We start from the raw sequence: 8,248 nt of genomic DNA, 5'->3' as shown, positions 1-8,248 counted from the left end.
CTTCATTGGCTATAGCATTGCCATTTGTCACCCTGGAAGTCCTAAAAAGGACTTTTCTGGGAATCAGGTCCCAACCCCTCTTATCGTTGTCTCTTCTAAGAATAAATTTCAAGAAAGGTTTTGTAAAACTAAAATTGGTGTGAAGTAAGTATTATTTTTTTATAAAATTGTGTAAAGAAATCTCCAAATACTTAAAAAAATTTTAGTCATTCAAATAATTTAATAATTGTTTTATAAACAGTTTTTGTTTAAAATGGAATTTAGATTTTTATGTTATTAAAGTTGTTTTTTAAACGAAAAAACTGTAAAAATTAACATACCAATAATAGAAAAGGAGAACATTAAAAATATTATAAAAACCAGTAGTACAACGAAGAATAAAAATCTGTAAACGCTAATATACGTATAAAACAATGAAACAAATCTGGACTAGATTGTAGTCGAACCTGACTAGTGGAGAGACTGCATACACAGCTCGCTTAAAGTGATTTTAGCCAAAGGGAAAAAAAAATTGGAAGATTTCATTTGGATACTATTTGTCATTGTGTAATAAAGCGAATATATCCACAAACCCCACCTCAGAAATCCAAGAATCAAAGATGTGTTGATGAATAGTTTTTCGGGAGGAATAAGGTGTGCTTCCGTCAGGAAATAAAGGGCAGACCGGACGCGGAAGTGAACATCTTTATGATTAGAACTGAGAGTGCGTATATCCTCGAATATATGTATATTTTCGAATATACATGATTGCATTAATCCATAATTAAGATGAAGGGTTATGATATCAAAATGTTGCCGTCTTGATTGGCAGAGTGGTTAGCGTATCCGCTCTCCAGCCAAAAGGCTGTTTCGAATCCCACCATGGAATGGATGTTTGTGATTGTCGGTGAAAGTACTAGTTGTGGTGGTGGGCGATAGATGGCGTTGGAGTAGTTGCGGTTCATTGTAGTTGATGGATTGAGTGGCGAAGATAGAGAGTTGTAGAGTAAGCCCTCCATCGATGAGTTGGATTGTCAATTAATTATAATAATAACAACGATTCGATGTATAATCAATGTAGAAAAAAGGATTGCGAGTATTTGCATGTGTGGAGTGTGTGTAAAGGAAGAAGGGATTTATATAAGAGGGATGGCCTGCACACGTGCATCAGGAACTTCAGGAAAATATTTATTGCAATAAGACCAAAGTGAGGGACAGAGAGAGACGAAACAAGATTATGTGCTGAGGAAATGGAAAGAATCTATGTTCTTTCCACTTAGTCGTAAGAACGACTAATCAACTGTGTTGATGATGAAAAGATGAATGCGTATTGGTCGGATTCAGACTTGATAAATATATTCAAGGATGTCTGAAAAAGGAAGCGTTAAAAAGGAAGTAAACAAAACAAATAGAACAAAAATATGGATTTAACTTATTAAGGCTGCGCACAAATGCCTGGAGTATCAGGAACGATGGGGTAGAAGTTGTAGCTTTAATACTGTAGAGCCCTACATTGTTAGCATTAGTCAGAAATGGTTCACAAATGCAGATGTATTAACTGGTATTAAGTGCAAATGGATACGACATCTTATTAAGGAAGAAATATTTCGGGGGAAAAAAAAGATAACGTGGAAATAATACCCCAGGAATAAGAATGAGTTCAGCTATGAAAATTATAAGGTTCAGGCCTAAAGAGTGTCAACTATTGTACGAAAAACTAAATGTGGTAATGAAATAAAACTGACTCTGCAAGTTTGAACTGTCCCAAAAGAATTCTATCCTTGTGTTGCAAGTAACAAAGAACGAGTGTGAAAGAATAACTCTCCTCAGTTCGGATGATGTGCAGTTGGCGGATGCAGAAAAAATTGATCAACTAAACAGTAGTTGATTTTGATAAATGGTTTCAATCTGGTGTACGCATCATTCACCTCACAGCTACCTCTACACTGAAGGACGTAATTCAAGTATATATGAGGAGCAGGTAATAGAGCTTTTCCATAAATGGAATCGAACTCGGCAATACCGATGGATGGAATATATGAGCACGGATGTTCATCTGGCTACATCATTTGAATCTCAGCACAAGGGAACATATGATATTCCCATTGTCCGAGGACAGTAAATTGAAAGAATGTATGATAATGTAGAATTCTTTATATGAACGTTTACAACTGAAGATGAGTTGGCCGATCGGATAAGGAGATAGCATGGGTTTATGTTCCCAAACACGGGTTTTTCATCGCGCGTACAGGCAAATGGACCATGAATACACGGAACATAGTGAGAAAAATACTGTTGTTGTTGGTGGTGGTGATGTGATGGACGGTATTGATGGTAAGAGGAGTGTCGTTGTGTTTCGTGGGAGAATTACGTAATAATGAAGATAGTGCGATGTGTGTGTAGTACAGCAGTGTCCTCCCACCGTCAGTCCTTGGACTCCTTGATAGTGTCTTGTAATAATAATAATAATAATAATAATAATAATAATAATAATAATAATTCATTTGCACAAGAGATATTTCATGGCAAAAAGGAAAAAAAGACCTCACTGTCCATGGTCAAAAGGGACATTTACTCGGTTTGATGAATCTCTCCCAAGCGAATGAAGATGCGACCTCAAACCCTGAAGGATGGTCCGACTCTGATAAAAGAACTGGGACAACCATCACGGAAACTTCTACTAAAACTATAACTATATCTACCACTCAAATGTGTACAAAAGAGACAATGGCTTTCTATTTTACAATAATCAAAGCGAAAAGGGACTTTATGAAGTCGGTTTTTTAATTTCGAGCAAATAGAAAAGCATATCGAAAATTTTAAAAGCTATGCACGCAGAATTGCCTCCTTGAAGTTAGAATTAGGAAAAAACAAAACACTAACAAAAATGGAGGTTTACGTTCCCACCACAAGATATGATCAGGAAAAAATGGAGGAGTTATATGATGAACGTACACTAGCAATAACATCCCACAACTCCCAGGTTATTATAATGAGAGAATTTAATGCCCAGGTAGGCACTAAGCAACAAAAAGCAGATTTAGTTCTTGGAAACCATGGCAGCCAGAAAAGGAACGACATAGAAAGGCGAGTCCTACAATTCGCCTTTAATTGGAAATTTCTTCTTTAGGAAAAGAGAATAAAGAAGATAGACATGGAGTTCACCGGACGGAAAAGCAATAAATGAAATAGACTATGTATTATTAAAGATTTACTTAATCTATGTAACTGTGAAGTTCTCATCAATTTCAACTTTAATTCAGATCATGGGTAATAAAAGGAACCTTCTGGTTCCAAAAAACCAAAACACAGGAATAATTGGTTCAGAAACAGACAACCGTTCTATGTAGTTTGAGGAGTTGAACTAAAGAAATTTTAAGACAACTTAAAGGAAATATTAAACAATACTAGAAAGCTATGGAAATTGACTATTTGGGAAATATTGATCAAGTGTCCAAGAACAACTATTTTAATACCAACTACTTTCACCAACTTAGGCTTTTGGTATCTTCAGGTTACAAAACTGATGATAGGCACCAAATCTAGCAAAACTTGTTACAGACTAGACATCAACCGAATTCTAATTATAAATTACAAAACAAAACTGAAAGTGTGCAATACACGTGTAGCGTGTACATGATTTCACTTTTTTTTGTTTAAGAACGTTCTATAGTTTGCAGTAAAATTCATTTCTTGCATGTTTAGAGATCTAATAAGGGTCTTCTAGATCTCGGATAGGATTAAACCTTGGTTCCTATTAAGGTTTTCTACAGAACGGCCTACTGTTATGGCTTCTTTAAAAATACGAGAGCGGTGATCCCGCTCTCGTATTTAAAAAAAAAAAAATTCCCGCTAAATCGTGAATAGTTTCATGTTTAAAAATATCTTCCATTATAATATAATTTGAGCAATTTCAGACTTCGAATCATTCATGCATATTTCGATGTCTAACAACACGCGGCTTGGTCACTGACATTTGCTACGGAATGCAGATTTTATACCAGTCAAATTTGATATGGTTGGTTCTAGAAGAATGGGAAGATAAGTCCGATATATCTTGTGTGTTGTTTTTGACATATCCGATGTGATCTCTCTGTCTTAACGAAAATCTTCTTGAAGTCTGGCCAACTTAAACCGCAACAGAATGGGATATTGTAAACTCCAGTATACTTAAAGAAAGAATGGATATCTTTTGGAGATCTTAAGAGTTTTTGAATTGTTTCTTCAGGTTTAAAGGTCTCTCTTATTCTATGTAGTTTGAGGAGTTTAGCAATCTTGTTAGAGGCTGTCCCTACGTATGGAATGACGACTGTGGTAATATATTGAGTATCCTTTCGTTGTCTTTGTGGTGGATCAGAGAAAAGAATTTGTTAACGAGTCTCCGGGGGTAGCCATTCATGGTGAGGTTGTTAGATATCAATGTGAATTCGTCTTGGAGATCTTTTTGATCTGTTGTAATCAGGACAGCTCTCTTCTTTAGCTTATGTACAATACTGAGTTTTTGAGAAAGTGGTGGGAGGAGGTGAAGTGTAAATAACGTCCTGTATTCGTGGCTTTGTTTTTTAGTGTAGTCAAGAAAAAATAACGTTTAATAATACTAGAATGCTTTGCGATAATGTAGATGAAGTAATGAAGCAAGAATACCAACCACTAAGTAGCAACAAGAGAAATAAAGAGTCCAAAATATCTGATAACACCGAAAACTTAATAAAACGAAATAAATTAGTAAAGAAAACAAAAGGTTCCAATTAATACAAAAGCAAACAGAGTTTGTTGAACTAAACAAATTAGTCAAAAAACAAATTAGACTATTACCAGAACTTCTCAAACGACACAATGGCATCCTACACAGGGGCAGTACCGCGGCTTCTTATACTACTTTATAAGAAGGGTGGTAGCTTAAATATAAGCAACTAAAAACCCATAAGCCTCGTTTCACATAATTGAAAATATTTTTTAGGATTGTCCAAAATAGCATTACGAGCCAACTAGATCAGAAATAACCCTATGAACAAGCAGGATTTAGAAAAGGTGTTTCAACTCTTGATCATCGTCCAAATTATTGAAATTATGGAGTTTAATAGAGTGGATGAAGGGAACGCTGCCAATCAGCCTAAAATATAAACTGTATAATATGATCACTACCTATTGTAACCTGAATGAGTGTATGTCTCTGGATCACAAAGATGGTCACTAACAACTAAACAAGCGATCATGCTAAGAACATGTCGAAGAGTGATGGAAAGAAGTATATCAAACATCAAAAGGATAGAAAAAATAAGAGCTCTAGAAATAAGACAAATAACAAACGTCACTGACGTCATAAGAACAATAAAATCCCTAAAATGGAAATGGACAGGACATTTGATGAGAAAATAAGATGATAAACGGGATAAACTAACCACTTACTGGATACCTGGAGAGTGAAAGAAACAGAAGGTCAGGTGTCTTCTGTGAAAGAGAGAGTGAAAGAGAGAGACAGAAGACCAGGTGGACGTATGAACTCTGGACAGTTCATCTGTCCACCTAGACTTCTGTCTACCTCTAGCAGCAGGACTAACCTGGTCGAGAACAGCCCAAAAGAGAGCCAAATGGAATAACATGGGGAATGCCTTTGCCCAGCAGTGGGATTATACAGGCTGACAGCAACAAGAATTGCACAAGGGTGGTACAAATATTGATGTGTGTCTAATAAATGACATATCAGGATCTCTGGAGCGGTGGTGAAGATTTTGAAAAGGTTGGTGAACCCACATACTGAAGCAGGTTGACGGATATTTTTTGTTCTGCAATGAACGGACTGGGTTTACTAAGGGGAAGGTCGTATTTGAGGAAGTTTCTCGCAATACATAGCAATATCGCTTTGGAGTTTGGCAAGGTCAATTGTTACACCATGAGAATTTTTGATTTTTTATAGATTTTTCGAGGACCAAGCATTTGATGGCTGTTGCATAAGTGGACGATATAGAATTGGAATAAAAATTACCATTTGGAATACGAGTTTCCAAGATTTAAGCTGACCACCGGTGTACTTCAGGAACGAGTCCTTAGTTCAATTCCTTTCAGTCTTTATATTAATAATATCGTTTTTTTTCCTTGATGTGCAAAATGAGATTCAACTGTTTTGTCACAAAATAAACTGATAAATTTGTAAATTTATCAATACGTGGATTAGGCCTACCGGGGATACCACGTTAAAAAAACGCGCCTAGTGCTCTACCCCTGAGGTGGTGTGGAAAAGAGTACACCTCTTATCAGTTTTTGTTATGTCAATTTTCATTAAAATAGGGAATATCGACATTGTTCAGATATGCTTTTTGGGGTCCGTATATTCTTGTTTGATTCATGCAGGTTCATCAACATAGTTAAATACGTACCTTAACTCCAATTAACAGCTACAATTTGCATCATACTGCAAAGCGAGTTTCGTTTAGAAACAGCACCTGATTATTATACATTAACTTGAGTCCCCAATTTGCGATATTGTTTAAGTAGTTTCGTCAAATTACGAAATTACTTAAGATTTAGTGTAGTGATGGAATATTTTACACCAGGAAAAAAAAAAGCAGAGTTCGTCCTTGTCGGACATCTAAATCGTGTGCTGTGTTATTGGTGATAGGAATATCATCATGCTAATTCGAAGACACGAAGTATTCGACGGGATTTAAAATAGGATTAGTTTGAGCAGGGTATCTTGGGAGAGGCCTTTTAAAAAAGAAAAGTTCAGCGGGTTTCAGAGGTGAACGTAGACTTTAATACCAAACAGTATTCAAGAAAAAATGAAAGAGTTTGAAAACAATAGATGGCACAGTATAGCACAGTACACGTACCAATACTGCCCAATGGAAATAGCTTTTTTTTTCTTTTTTTTTTTTGCAATACGAGTTTTAATTCTGCACCTCATAGAAAAAAAACGTGATGATTTTTCTCTATTTCTTAAACTAATTTTATATTTTCTATTGCAGGATATCCTTAGAAGTTATGAAAGCCGTAGGAATTCGAGCGCTTTATGAAGTGCATAAATTCAATAACTGTTAATCACTGTTAAAATATTTTTTCAAATAATAATTTGGGAGTTCATGTCTCTCATCATCGTCCTTTAGAATATAAAAGAGTGATGAGGGTCAGCAAGTAGTGAGAGTGGAAGAGATCAAAAGGTAGAGTATGATAACAGGAGGGTATAAAAGAGGCCTCACTCGACCAATTTAACTATGTAAAGGTTGTAGCTAAAAAGGTCCTTAGACATCACTCTCATCACACCTGTCCTAAAAAAAAGCTAAAAACATAAATTATCCAAAATAAATAAGAAACATAAATTATCCAAAACAAAAGAGACGAAATGATCACCAAGACATAATGCAATAACCATTGATTAGAGCAGTGATCGGCAATCTTTTTAATATGAAGGGCGCAATACTGCGGGCGCCATGACGCTCGCGGGCACCGAGTTGCCGACTCCTCCTGATTTAAATAATTAAACTTAAAATTACAATTGGCATGAATGGTTTTGAAATGACTTTCTATATTACTTTTTTTAGAAATAGCCACACTACTATTGCATAATAAACAAATACTTTTGCCATATGATTGATAAAGCAAGGCGCTCGCATCTGATCTGACAGATGCATGTTAATTGTTAACATGAATATTCTTTTTGTATTTTTTATATTTTTTATGGTATATTATATTCATTCATATATGACAAAAATATGTTGTAAAAGCGAGGTAAATAAAATAATGTTAAAATTTGAAATCTCATTTTTTTAAAAAAACAACTAATCATAGAATTTGTAAGCCCTGAAATGAGAGAAAAAATGCCTGTATCATGAGCCATCCGTAATTTTCAAATTTTATATTGTGCCCTTCGTATTAAAAAAGATGCTGCCCTCTGCAAGATGTGCTTTACATTTATGGAAAATACTAAGGAAAGAGGTCTGGAGCTTGCACCACCTTTACTACGAGTTGCCCATAAGGCACTTCTTATGCTTGCATCCGCCGAAACTTTTAGTTTCTATATATTCGGCACGAAACTCTTGTAGTTTCTATATTCGGTTATCAAATAATGTTGGATTCAATATTCACTTAATTTGTACCATCATGTATTATATTTGCAGTGTTTTTGGAGACTGAGTGGGCAGTTCAATCTCCACTGGTACCCAATCAGAGACAGATGGCCCAAGGCTATCACTAATTAGGCGGTACGCAGTGAAGAGAGACGGCTCAAATGTGCCGCCATCTCGTGGTGCTAACCCTAACACAAATATATTTA

The sequence above is a fragment of the Typopeltis vanoorti genome, chromosome 6 (genome assembly GCF_054136105.1).
Source record: "Typopeltis vanoorti isolate ZY-2024b chromosome 6, IOZ_Tvanoo_1.0, whole genome shotgun sequence".
Classification (NCBI taxonomy): Eukaryota; Metazoa; Arthropoda; class Arachnida; order Uropygi; family Thelyphonidae; genus Typopeltis; species Typopeltis vanoorti.
This window is presented reverse-complemented; position numbering follows the sequence as displayed.